Below are 13,458 nucleotides of genomic sequence, written 5' to 3' on the forward strand. Positions count from 1 at the left end.
CCGGCCGCCAGGCTGTTTTTTTGCACAGCTAGTTGCCTCCAGGAGGCCACAAGAGGGAGACAAGGGACTGCAAAATGGAAAATAGGCATCCACCAACTTTACAGACAACTTCTCCTTGCTCCTACAACCTCCATCCTTGCACAGTTTGTTATTCTTCTAGGTAACATAGTAACAAATCCAAATTGCTGCTCTCTTTGTAGGCAAGCAAGGCTTTGTTGCAACTGCAATTCTTACTTCTTCTTGAAATGTAGGGACGACAGTACATTCCATCACATCCATCTAGTGTACACAGGTAGGTCCATTGTGGCGGGCAGGCGAGCGGGCGGGCTGCTTTATTGGCTGTTTGCTGTTCCCCTACTCCACTCCACTATTTGACTGTTGTGCTGCATCAATCAATCAATCAATCAATCAATCAATCAATCAATCAATCAATCAGTGGCTGGCTCAGGTGCAGCTCTTTAACTTACCTAAAAGGGAGGGCGGAGAGAAGACAAGGAAGGTGAATGAGGTGTTCCAATGTGAAATGCCGGAAACACAGAAACACAGACGACACACAACAAGAGGTGGCAATCTATTCATTAATTGCATTTAATCAATGAGCTCATTATCACTCATGCATTGTCCAACAGGTGTTGAAATAATGGGATTAAAAGGGGAGATCCCTTCAGAAAGACAGAAACAATAGCAAAGACAAAAAACACTTTTGGAATCTGCTTTTAGTCAACACATAAGGAAAGGGTGCACCGGTCCTGGAAATACTGCAATACCAGGTCAATGCGTGGAGTGGACAGAGCAAGCTCTATTTCCATCTCCCTGTTCTAAAAATCCATTTAATATATGGTCCCCAGATAGGGGACGTATCAGATATTAAACTGATAAGAACAGATACTACACTTGATCTTAGCCAAAAGGCCGAGAAGCGATAACCCGAACGGGCCGCGCGTTGCCCGAGCCTGCCCGATACTGCTGTTCAGCCCTTGCAGCGATTCAGCCTACTTCTAGGCAATTCCATGGGGCCCTGCAGGCTCACACACTCACAGCTACACGGGAGGTGAATAAAGGCCGGAGAGGAAGCCAGACAGGATTTGCTTCTTTTGCTTGCACCACAATGCAGTGCTGAAAGAGGAGGAATCTACATAAAAACGCCTTCCTGGCAACGCCCAAATGCCCTGCTGCCATGCAGATAAACACTGGCAGCGGCAGCAAGTGCATGCCCACAGCCACCCCTTGTTCCTTCACACCTTGTATCAGCTGTAATCCAGTCCAGTCCAGTGCTGCCTGCTGAGCAGCACTGACCAACACTGCCTGGGCCCAGGCTTTTATCTCTGAGGCCCCATTATGATGTCAGAAAGCTGGCTCTGGAATCCTGAGGGCTCCACTATGACACGTGCAAAGTTCCGTCTGAACTTTATATAAGACGGTGAGGCTCAGTCAGTCACTCAGTGTTGCCTGAGAGGGCAACACTGCAACAGCCGGCCGCCAGGCTGTCTTTTTTTTGCACAGCTAGTTGCCTCCAGGAGGCCACAAGAGGGAGACAAGGGACTGCAAAATGGAAAATAGGCATCCACCAACTTTACAGACAACTTCTCCTTGCTCCTACAACCTCCATCCTTGCACAGTTTGTTATTCTTCTAGGTAACATAGTAACAAATCCAAATTGCTGCTCTCTTTGTAGGCAAGCAAGGCTTTGTTGCAACTGCAATTCTTACTTCTTCTTGAAATGTAGGGACGACAGTACATTCCATCACATCCATCTAGTGTACACAGGTAGGTCCATTGTGGCGGGCAGGCGAGCGGGCGGGCTGCTTTATTGGCTGTTTGCTGTTCCCCTACTCCACTCCCCTATTTGACTGTTGTGCTGCATCAATCAATCAATCAATCAATCAATCAATCAATCAATCAATCAATCAGTGGCTGGCTCAGGTGCAGCTCTTTAACTTACCTAAAAGGGAGGGCGGAGAGAAGACAAGGAAGGTGAATGAGGTGTTCCAATGTGAAATGCCGGAAACACAGAAACACAGACGACACACAACAAGAGGTGGCAATCTATTCATTAATTGCATTTAATCAATGAGCTCATTATCACTCATGCATTGTCCAACAGGTGTTGAAATAATGGGATTAAAAGGGGAGATCCCTTCAGAAAGACAGAAACAATAGCAAAGACAAAAAACACTTTTGGAATCTGCTTTTAGTCAACACATAAGGAAAGGGTGCACCGGTCCTGGAAATACTGCAATACCAGGTCAATGCGTGGAGTGGACAGAGCAAGCTCTATTTCCATCTCCCTGTTCTAAAAATCCATTTAATATATGGTCCCCAGATAGGGGACGTATCAGATATTAAACTGATAAGAACAGATACTACACTTGATCTTAGCCAAAAGGCCGAGAAGCGATAACCCGAACGGGCCGCGCGTTGCCCGAGCCTGCCCGATACTGCTGTTCAGCCCTTGCAGCGATTCAGCCTACTTCTAGGCAATTCCATGGGGCCCTGCAGGCTCACACACTCACAGCTACACGGGAGGTGAATAAAGGCCGGAGAGGAAGCCAGACAGGATTTGCTTCTTTTGCTTGCACCACAATGCAGTGCTGAAAGAGGAGGAATCTACATAAAAACGCCTTCCTGGCAACGCCCAAATGCCCTGCTGCCATGCAGATAAACACTGGCAGCGGCAGCAAGTGCATGCCCACAGCCACCCCTTGTTCCTTCACACCTTGTATCAGCTGTAATCCAGTCCAGTCCAGTGCTGCCTGCTGAGCAGCACTGACCAACACTGCCTGGGCCCAGGCTTTTATCTCTGAGGCCCCATTATGATGTCAGAAAGCTGGCTCTGGAATCCTGAGGGCTCCACTATGACACGTGCAAAGTTCCGTCTGAACTTTATATAAGACGGTGAGGCTCAGTCAGTCACTCAGTGTTGCCTGAGAGGGCAACACTGCAACAGCCGGCCGCCAGGCTGTCTTTTTTTTGCACAGCTAGTTGCCTCCAGGAGGCCACAAGAGGGAGACAAGGGACTGCAAAATGGAAAATAGGCATCCACCAACTTTACAGACAACTTCTCCTTGCTCCTACAACCTCCATCCTTGCACAGTTTGTTATTCTTCTAGGTAACATAGTAACAAATCCAAATTGCTGCTCTCTTTGTAGGCAAGCAAGGCTTTGTTGCAACTGCAATTCTTACTTCTTCTTGAAATGTAGGGACGACAGTACATTCCATCACATCCATCTAGTGTACACAGGTAGGTCCATTGTGGCGGGCAGGCGAGCGGGCGGGCTGCTTTATTGGCTGTTTGCTGTTCCCCTACTCCACTCCACTATTTGACTGTTGTGCTGCATCAATCAATCAATCAATCAATCAATCAATCAATCAATCAGTGGCTGGCTCAGGTGCAGCTCTTTAACTTACCTAAAAGGGAGGGCGGAGAGAAGACAAGGAAGGTGAATGAGGTGTTCCAATGTGAAATGCCGGAAACACAGAAACACAGACGACACACAACAAGAGGTGGCAATCTATTCATTAATTGCATTTAATCAATGAGCTCATTATCACTCATGCATTGTCCAACAGGTGTTGAAATAATGGGATTAAAAGGGGAGATCCCTTCAGAAAGACAGAAACAATAGCAAAGACAAAAAACACTTTTGGAATCTGCTTTTAGTCAACACATAAGGAAAGGGTGCACCGGTCCTGGAAATACTGCAATACCAGGTCAATGCGTGGAGTGGACAGAGCAAGCTCTATTTCCATCTCCCTGTTCTAAAAATCCATTTAATATATGGTCCCCAGATAGGGGACGTATCAGATATTAAACTGATAAGAACAGATACTACACTTGATCTTAGCCAAAAGGCCGAGAAGCGATAACCCGAACGGGCCGCGCGTTGCCCGAGCCTGCCCGATACTGCTGTTCAGCCCTTGCAGCGATTCAGCCTACTTCTAGGCAATTCCATGGGGCCCTGCAGGCTCACACACTCACAGCTACACGGGAGGTGAATAAAGGCCGGAGAGGAAGCCAGACAGGATTTGCTTCTTTTGCTTGCACCACAATGCAGTGCTGAAAGAGGAGGAATCTACATAAAAACGCCTTCCTGGCAACGCCCAAATGCCCTGCTGCCATGCAGATAAACACTGGCAGCGGCAGCAAGTGCATGCCCACAGCCACCCCTTGTTCCTTCACACCTTGTATCAGCTGTAATCCAGTCCAGTCCAGTGCTGCCTGCTGAGCAGCACTGACCAACACTGCCTGGGCCCAGGCTTTTATCTCTGAGGCCCCATTATGATGTCAGAAAGCTGGCTCTGGAATCCTGAGGGCTCCACTATGACACGTGCAAAGTTCCGTCTGAACTTTATATAAGACGGTGAGGCTCAGTCAGTCACTCAGTGTTGCCTGAGAGGGCAACACTGCAACAGCCGGCCGCCAGGCTGTCTTTTTTTTGCACAGCTAGTTGCCTCCAGGAGGCCACAAGAGGGAGACAAGGGACTGCAAAATGGAAAATAGGCATCCACCAACTTTACAGACAACTTCTCCTTGCTCCTACAACCTCCATCCTTGCACAGTTTGTTATTCTTCTAGGTAACATAGTAACAAATCCAAATTGCTGCTCTCTTTGTAGGCAAGCAAGGCTTTGTTGCAACTGCAATTCTTACTTCTTCTTGAAATGTAGGGACGACAGTACATTCCATCACATCCATCTAGTGTACACAGGTAGGTCCATTGTGGCGGGCAGGCGAGCGGGCGGGCTGCTTTATTGGCTGTTTGCTGTTCCCCTACTCCACTCCCCTATTTGACTGTTGTGCTGCATCAATCAATCAATCAATCAATCAATCAATCAATCAATCAATCAATCAATCAGTGGCTGGCTCAGGTGCAGCTCTTTAACTTACCTAAAAGGGAGGGCGGAGAGAAGACAAGGAAGGTGAATGAGGTGTTCCAATGTGAAATGCCGGAAACACAGAAACACAGACGACACACAACAAGAGGTGGCAATCTATTCATTAATTGCATTTAATCAATGAGCTCATTATCACTCATGCATTGTCCAACAGGTGTTGAAATAATGGGATTAAAAGGGGAGATCCCTTCAGAAAGACAGAAACAATAGCAAAGACAAAAAACACTTTTGGAATCTGCTTTTAGTCAACACATAAGGAAAGGGTGCACCGGTCCTGGAAATACTGCAATACCAGGTCAATGCGTGGAGTGGACAGAGCAAGCTCTATTTCCATCTCCCTGTTCTAAAAATCCATTTAATATATGGTCCCCAGATAGGGGACGTATCAGATATTAAACTGATAAGAACAGATACTACACTTGATCTTAGCCAAAAGGCCGAGAAGCGATAACCCGAACGGGCCGCGCGTTGCCCGAGCCTGCCCGATACTGCTGTTCAGCCCTTGCAGCGATTCAGCCTACTTCTAGGCAATTCCATGGGGCCCTGCAGGCTCACACACTCACAGCTACACGGGAGGTGAATAAAGGCCGGAGAGGAAGCCAGACAGGATTTGCTTCTTTTGCTTGCACCACAATGCAGTGCTGAAAGAGGAGGAATCTACATAAAAACGCCTTCCTGGCAACGCCCAAATGCCCTGCTGCCATGCAGATAAACACTGGCAGCGGCAGCAAGTGCATGCCCACAGCCACCCCTTGTTCCTTCTCACCTTGTATCAGCTGTAATCCAGTCCAGTCCAGTGCTGCCTGCTGAGCAGCACTGACCAACACTGCCTGGGCCCAGGCTTTTATCTCTGAGGCCCCATTATGATGTCAGAAAGCTGGCTCTGGAATCCTGAGGGCTCCACTATGACACGTGCAAAGTTCCGTCTGAACTTTATATAAGACGGTGAGGCTCAGTCAGTCACTCAGTGTTGCCTGAGAGGGCAACACTGCAACAGCCGGCCGCCAGGCTGTCTTTTTTTTGCACAGCTAGTTGCCTCCAGGAGGCCACAAGAGGGAGACAAGGGACTGCAAAATGGAAAATAGGCATCCACCAACTTTACAGACAACTTCTCCTTGCTCCTACAACCTCCATCCTTGCACAGTTTGTTATTCTTCTAGGTAACATAGTAACAAATCCAAATTGCTGCTCTCTTTGTAGGCAAGCAAGGCTTTGTTGCAACTGCAATTCTTACTTCTTCTTGAAATGTAGGGACGACAGTACATTCCATCACATCCATCTAGTGTACACAGGTAGGTCCATTGTGGCGGGCAGGCGAGCGGGCGGGCTGCTTTATTGGCTGTTTGCTGTTCCCCTACTCCACTCCACTATTTGACTGTTGTGCTGCATCAATCAATCAATCAATCAATCAATCAATCAATCAGTGGCTGGCTCAGGTGCAGCTCTTTAACTTACCTAAAAGGGAGGGCGGAGAGAAGACAAGGAAGGTGAATGAGGTGTTCCAATGTGAAATGCCGGAAACACAGAAACACAGACGACACACAACAAGAGGTGGCAATCTATTCATTAATTGCATTTAATCAATGAGCTCATTATCACTCATGCATTGTCCAACAGGTGTTGAAATAATGGGATTAAAAGGGGAGATCCCTTCAGAAAGACAGAAACAATAGCAAAGACAAAAAACACTTTTGGAATCTGCTTTTAGTCAACACATAAGGAAAGGGTGCACCGGTCCTGGAAATACTGCAATACCAGGTCAATGCGTGGAGTGGACAGAGCAAGCTCTATTTCCATCTCCCTGTTCTAAAAATCCATTTAATATATGGTCCCCAGATAGGGGACGTATCAGATATTAAACTGATAAGAACAGATACTACACTTGATCTTAGCCAAAAGGCCGAGAAGCGATAACCCGAACGGGCCGCGCGTTGCCCGAGCCTGCCCGATACTGCTGTTCAGCCCTTGCAGCGATTCAGCCTACTTCTAGGCAATTCCATGGGGCCCTGCAGGCTCACACACTCACAGCTACACGGGAGGTGAATAAAGGCCGGAGAGGAAGCCAGACAGGATTTGCTTCTTTTGCTTGCACCACAATGCAGTGCTGAAAGAGGAGGAATCTACATAAAAACGCCTTCCTGGCAACGCCCAAATGCCCTGCTGCCATGCAGATAAACACTGGCAGCGGCAGCAAGTGCATGCCCACAGCCACCCCTTGTTCCTTCACACCTTGTATCAGCTGTAATCCAGTCCAGTCCAGTGCTGCCTGCTGAGCAGCACTGACCAACACTGCCTGGGCCCAGGCTTTTATCTCTGAGGCCCCATTATGATGTCAGAAAGCTGGCTCTGGAATCCTGAGGGCTCCACTATGACACGTGCAAAGTTCCGTCTGAACTTTATATAAGACGGTGAGGCTCAGTCAGTCACTCAGTGTTGCCTGAGAGGGCAACACTGCAACAGCCGGCCGCCAGGCTGTCTTTTTTTTGCACAGCTAGTTGCCTCCAGGAGGCCACAAGAGGGAGACAAGGGACTGCAAAATGGAAAATAGGCATCCACCAACTTTACAGACAACTTCTCCTTGCTCCTACAACCTCCATCATTGCACAGTTTGTTATTCTTCTAGGTAACATAGTAACAAATCCAAATTGCTGCTCTCTTTGTAGGCAAGCAAGGCTTTGTTGCAACTGCAATTCTTACTTCTTCTTGAAATGTAGGGACGACAGTACATTCCATCACATCCATCTAGTGTACACAGGTAGGTCCATTGTGGCGGGCAGGCGAGCGGGCGGGCTGCTTTATTGGCTGTTTGCTGTTCCCCTACTCCACTCCACTATTTGACTGTTGTGCTGCATCAATCAATCAATCAATCAATCAATCAATCAATCAATCAATCAGTGGCTGGCTCAGGTGCAGCTCTTTAACTTACCTAAAAGGGAGGGCGGAGAGAAGACAAGGAAGGTGAATGAGGTGTTCCAATGTGAAATGCCGGAAACACAGAAACACAGACGACACACAACAAGAGGTGGCAATCTATTCATTAATTGCATTTAATCAATGAGCTCATTATCACTCATGCATTGTCCAACAGGTGTTGAAATAATGGGATTAAAAGGGGAGATCCCTTCAGAAAGACAGAAACAATAGCAAAGACAAAAAACACTTTTGGAATCTGCTTTTAGTCAACACATAAGGAAAGGGTGCACCGGTCCTGGAAATACTGCAATACCAGGTCAATGCGTGGAGTGGACAGAGCAAGCTCTATTTCCATCTCCCTGTTCTAAAAATCCATTTAATATATGGTCCCCAGATAGGGGACGTATCAGATATTAAACTGATAAGAACAGATACTACACTTGATCTTAGCCAAAAGGCCGAGAAGCGATAACCCGAACGGGCCGCGCGTTGCCCGAGCCTGCCCGATACTGCTGTTCAGCCCTTGCAGCGATTCAGCCTACTTCTAGGCAATTCCATGGGGCCCTGCAGGCTCACACACTCACAGCTACACGGGAGGTGAATAAAGGCCGGAGAGGAAGCCAGACAGGATTTGCTTCTTTTGCTTGCACCACAATGCAGTGCTGAAAGAGGAGGAATCTACATAAAAACGCCTTCCTGGCAACGCCCAAATGCCCTGCTGCCATGCAGATAAACACTGGCAGCGGCAGCAAGTGCATGCCCACAGCCACCCCTTGTTCCTTCACACCTTGTATCAGCTGTAATCCAGTCCAGTCCAGTGCTGCCTGCTGAGCAGCACTGACCAACACTGCCTGGGCCCAGGCTTTTATCTCTGAGGCCCCATTATGATGTCAGAAAGCTGGCTCTGGAATCCTGAGGGCTCCACTATGACACGTGCAAAGTTCCGTCTGAACTTTATATAAGACGGTGAGGCTCAGTCAGTCACTCAGTGTTGCCTGAGAGGGCAACACTGCAACAGCCGGCCGCCAGGCTGTCTTTTTTTTGCACAGCTAGTTGCCTCCAGGAGGCCACAAGAGGGAGACAAGGGACTGCAAAATGGAAAATAGGCATCCACCAACTTTACAGACAACTTCTCCTTGCTCCTACAACCTCCATCCTTGCACAGTTTGTTATTCTTCTAGGTAACATAGTAACAAATCCAAATTGCTGCTCTCTTTGTAGGCAAGCAAGGCTTTGTTGCAACTGCAATTCTTACTTCTTCTTGAAATGTAGGGACGACAGTACATTCCATCACATCCATCTAGTGTACACAGGTAGGTCCATTGTGGCGGGCAGGCGAGCGGGCGGGCTGCTTTATTGGCTGTTTGCTGTTCCCCTACTCCACTCCACTATTTGACTGTTGTGCTGCATCAATCAATCAATCAATCAATCAATCAATCAATCAATCAATCAATCAATCAATCAGTGGCTGGCTCAGGTGCAGCTCTTTAACTTACCTAAAAGGGAGGGCGGAGAGAAGACAAGGAAGGTGAATGAGGTGTTCCAATGTGAAATGCCGGAAACACAGAAACACAGACGACACACAACAAGAGGTGGCAATCTATTCATTAATTGCATTTAATCAATGAGCTCATTATCACTCATGCATTGTCCAACAGGTGTTGAAATAATGGGATTAAAAGGGGAGATCCCTTCAGAAAGACAGAAACAATAGCAAAGACAAAAAACACTTTTGGAATCTGCTTTTAGTCAACACATAAGGAAAGGGTGCACCGGTCCTGGAAATACTGCAATACCAGGTCAATGCGTGGAGTGGACAGAGCAAGCTCTATTTCCATCTCCCTGTTCTAAAAATCCATTTAATATATGGTCCCCAGATAGGGGACGTATCAGATATTAAACTGATAAGAACAGATACTACACTTGATCTTAGCCAAAAGGCCGAGAAGCGATAACCCGAACGGGCCGCGCGTTGCCCGAGCCTGCCCGATACTGCTGTTCAGCCCTTGCAGCGATTCAGCCTACTTCTAGGCAATTCCATGGGGCCCTGCAGGCTCACACACTCACAGCTACACGGGAGGTGAATAAAGGCCGGAGAGGAAGCCAGACAGGATTTGCTTCTTTTGCTTGCACCACAATGCAGTGCTGAAAGAGGAGGAATCTACATAAAAACGCCTTCCTGGCAACGCCCAAATGCCCTGCTGCCATGCAGATAAACACTGGCAGCGGCAGCAAGTGCATGCCCACAGCCACCCCTTGTTCCTTCACACCTTGTATCAGCTGTAATCCAGTCCAGTCCAGTGCTGCCTGCTGAGCAGCACTGACCAACACTGCCTGGGCCCAGGCTTTTATCTCTGAGGCCCCATTATGATGTCAGAAAGCTGGCTCTGGAATCCTGAGGGCTCCACTATGACACGTGCAAAGTTCCGTCTGAACTTTATATAAGACGGTGAGGCTCAGTCAGTCACTCAGTGTTGCCTGAGAGGGCAACACTGCAACAGCCGGCCGCCAGGCTGTCTTTTTTTTGCACAGCTAGTTGCCTCCAGGAGGCCACAAGAGGGAGACAAGGGACTGCAAAATGGAAAATAGGCATCCACCAACTTTACAGACAACTTCTCCTTGCTCCTACAACCTCCATCCTTGCACAGTTTGTTATTCTTCTAGGTAACATAGTAACAAATCCAAATTGCTGCTCTCTTTGTAGGCAAGCAAGGCTTTGTTGCAACTGCAATTCTTACTTCTTCTTGAAATGTAGGGACGACAGTACATTCCATCACATCCATCTAGTGTACACAGGTAGGTCCATTGTGGCGGGCAGGCGAGCGGGCGGGCTGCTTTATTGGCTGTTTGCTGTTCCCCTACTCCACTCCACTATTTGACTGTTGTGCTGCATCAATCAATCAATCAATCAATCAATCAATCAATCAATCAATCAATCAATCAATCAATCAATCGGTGGCTGGCTCAGGTGCAGCTCTTTAACTACCTAAAAGGGAGGGCGGAGAGAAGACAAGGAAGGTGAATGAGGTGTTCCAATGTGAAATGCCGGAAACACAGAAACACAGACGACACACAACAAGAGGTGGCAATCTATTCATTAATTGCATTTAATCAATGAGCTCATTATCACTCATGCATTGTCCAACAGGTGTTGAAATAATGGGATTAAAAGGGGAGATCCCTTCAGAAAGACAGAAACAATAGCAAAGACAAAAAACACTTTTGGAATCTGCTTTTAGTCAACACATAAGGAAAGGGTGCACCGGTCCTGGAAATACTGCAATACCAGGTCAATGCGTGGAGTGGACAGAGCAAGCTATATTTCCATCTCCCTGTTCTAAAAATCCATTTAATATATGGTCCCCAGATAGGGGACGTATCAGATATTAAACTGATAAGAACAGATACTACACTTGATCTTAGCCAAAAGGCCGAGAAGCGATAACCCGAACGGGCCGCGCGTTGCCCGAGCCTGCCCGATACTGCTGTTCAGCCCTTGCAGCGATTCAGCCTACTTCTAGGCAATTCCATGGGGCCCTGCAGGCTCACACACTCACAGCTACACGGGAGGTGAATAAAGGCCGGAGAGGAAGCCAGACAGGATTTGCTTCTTTTGCTTGCACCACAATGCAGTGCTGAAAGAGGAGGAATCTACATAAAAACGCCTTCCTGGCAACGCCCAAATGCCCTGCTGCCATGCAGATAAACACTGGCAGCGGCAGCAAGTGCATGCCCACAGCCACCCCTTGTTCCTTCACACCTTGTATCAGCTGTAATCCAGTCCAGTCCAGTGCTGCCTGCTGAGCAGCACTGACCAACACTGCCTGGGCCCAGGCTTTTATCTCTGAGGCCCCATTATGATGTCAGAAAGCTGGCTCTGGAATCCTGAGGGCTCCACTATGACACGTGCAAAGTTCCGTCTGAACTTTATATAAGACGGTGAGGCTCAGTCAGTCACTCAGTGTTGCCTGAGAGGGCAACACTGCAACAGCCGGCCGCCAGGCTGTCTTTTTTTTGCACAGCTAGTTGCCTCCAGGAGGCCACAAGAGGGAGACAAGGGACTGCAAAATGGAAAATAGGCATCCACCAACTTTACAGACAACTTCTCCTTGCTCCTACAACCTCCATCCTTGCACAGTTTGTTATTCTTCTAGGTAACATAGTAACAAATCCAAATTGCTGCTCTCTTTGTAGGCAAGCAAGGCTTTGTTGCAACTGCAATTCTTACTTCTTCTTGAAATGTAGGGACGACAGTACATTCCATCACATCCATCTAGTGTACACAGGTAGGTCCATTGTGGCGGGCAGGCGAGCGGGCGGGCTGCTTTATTGGCTGTTTGCTGTTCCCCTACTCCACTCCACTATTGACTGTTGTGCTGCATCAATCAATCAATCAATCAATCAATCAATCAATCAATCAATCAGTGGCTGGCTCAGGTGCAGCTCTTTAACTTACCTAAAAGGGAGGGCGGAGAGAAGACAAGGAAGGTGAATGAGGTGTTCCAATGTGAAATGCCGGAAACACAGAAACACAGACGACACACAACAAGAGGTGGCAATCTATTCATTAATTGCATTTAATCAATGAGCTCATTATCACTCATGCATTGTCCAACAGGTGTTGAAATAATGGGATTAAAAGGGGAGATCCCTTCAGAAAGACAGAAACAATAGCAAAGACAAAAAACACTTTTGGAATCTGCTTTTAGTCAACACATAAGGAAAGGGTGCACCGGTCCTGGAAATACTGCAATACCAGGTCAATGCGTGGAGTGGACAGAGCAAGCTCTATTTCCATCTCCCTGTTCTAAAAATCCATTTAATATATGGTCCCCAGATAGGGGACGTATCAGATATTAAACTGATAAGAACAGATACTACACTTGATCTTAGCCAAAAGGCCGAGAAGCGATAACCCGAACGGGCCGCGCGTTGCCCGAGCCTGCCCGATACTGCTGTTCAGCCCTTGCAGCGATTCAGCCTACTTCTAGGCAATTCCATGGGGCCCTGCAGGCTCACACACTCACAGCTACACGGGAGGTGAATAAAGGCCGGAGAGGAAGCCAGACAGGATTTGCTTCTTTTGCTTGCACCACAATGCAGTGCTGAAAGAGGAGGAATCTACATAAAAACGCCTTCCTGGCAACGCCCAAATGCCCTGCTGCCATGCAGATAAACACTGGCAGCGGCAGCAAGTGCATGCCCACAGCCACCCCTTGTTCCTTCACACCTTGTATCAGCTGTAATCCAGTCCAGTCCAGTGCTGCCTGCTGAGCAGCACTGACCAACACTGCCTGGGCCCAGGCTTTTATCTCTGAGGCCCCATTATGATGTCAGAAAGCTGGCTCTGGAATCCTGAGGGCTCCACTATGACACGTGCAAAGTTCCGTCTGAACTTTATATAAGACGGTGAGGCTCAGTCAGTCACTCAGTGTTGCCTTAGAGGGCAACACTGCAACAGCCGGCCGCCAGGCTGTCTTTTTTTTGCACAGCTAGTTGCCTCCAGGAGGCCACAAGAGGGAGACAAGGGACTGCAAAATGGAAAATAGGCATCCACCAACTTTACAGACAACTTCTCCTTGCTCCTACAACCTCCATCCTTGCACAGTTTGTTATTCTTCTAGGTAACATAGTAACAAATCCAAATTG

At 47.9% G+C, this 13,458-nt stretch overlaps 9 non-coding genes across 9 annotated transcripts; all 9 read right to left on the bottom strand.

The window, feature by feature from the left end:
• Positions 1-733: 733 nt before the first annotated feature.
• On the bottom strand, positions 734-924 carry LOC142687919 (U2 spliceosomal RNA). Its single transcript, XR_012857099.1, has one exon. It is a non-coding gene; the product is annotated as a U2 spliceosomal RNA (small nuclear RNA).
• A 1,284-nt stretch (positions 925-2,208) lies between these two features.
• On the bottom strand, positions 2,209-2,399 carry LOC142687921 (U2 spliceosomal RNA). The gene has a single exon (XR_012857100.1). It is a non-coding gene; the product is annotated as a U2 spliceosomal RNA (small nuclear RNA).
• Positions 2,400-3,675: 1,276 nt separating this feature from the next.
• LOC142687922 (U2 spliceosomal RNA) lies at positions 3,676-3,866 on the bottom strand. Its single transcript, XR_012857101.1, has one exon. It is a non-coding gene; the product is annotated as a U2 spliceosomal RNA (small nuclear RNA).
• A 1,288-nt stretch (positions 3,867-5,154) lies between these two features.
• LOC142687924 (U2 spliceosomal RNA) lies at positions 5,155-5,345 on the bottom strand. The gene has a single exon (XR_012857103.1). It is a non-coding gene; the product is annotated as a U2 spliceosomal RNA (small nuclear RNA).
• A 1,272-nt stretch (positions 5,346-6,617) lies between these two features.
• Positions 6,618-6,808, bottom strand: LOC142687925 (U2 spliceosomal RNA). The gene has a single exon (XR_012857104.1). It is a non-coding gene; the product is annotated as a U2 spliceosomal RNA (small nuclear RNA).
• A 1,280-nt stretch (positions 6,809-8,088) lies between these two features.
• On the bottom strand, positions 8,089-8,279 carry LOC142687926 (U2 spliceosomal RNA). The gene has a single exon (XR_012857105.1). It is a non-coding gene; the product is annotated as a U2 spliceosomal RNA (small nuclear RNA).
• Positions 8,280-9,571: 1,292 nt separating this feature from the next.
• Positions 9,572-9,762, bottom strand: LOC142687927 (U2 spliceosomal RNA). Its single transcript, XR_012857106.1, has one exon. It is a non-coding gene; the product is annotated as a U2 spliceosomal RNA (small nuclear RNA).
• A 1,299-nt stretch (positions 9,763-11,061) lies between these two features.
• On the bottom strand, positions 11,062-11,252 carry LOC142688028 (U2 spliceosomal RNA). Its single transcript, XR_012857198.1, has one exon. It is a non-coding gene; the product is annotated as a U2 spliceosomal RNA (small nuclear RNA).
• A 1,279-nt stretch (positions 11,253-12,531) lies between these two features.
• On the bottom strand, positions 12,532-12,722 carry LOC142687928 (U2 spliceosomal RNA). The gene has a single exon (XR_012857107.1). It is a non-coding gene; the product is annotated as a U2 spliceosomal RNA (small nuclear RNA).
• Positions 12,723-13,458: the final 736 nt, after the last annotated feature.

This window comes from Rhinoderma darwinii (assembly GCF_050947455.1).
Source record: "Rhinoderma darwinii isolate aRhiDar2 chromosome 5 unlocalized genomic scaffold, aRhiDar2.hap1 SUPER_5_unloc_24, whole genome shotgun sequence".
Lineage (NCBI taxonomy): Eukaryota > Metazoa > Chordata > Amphibia > Anura > Rhinodermatidae > Rhinoderma > Rhinoderma darwinii.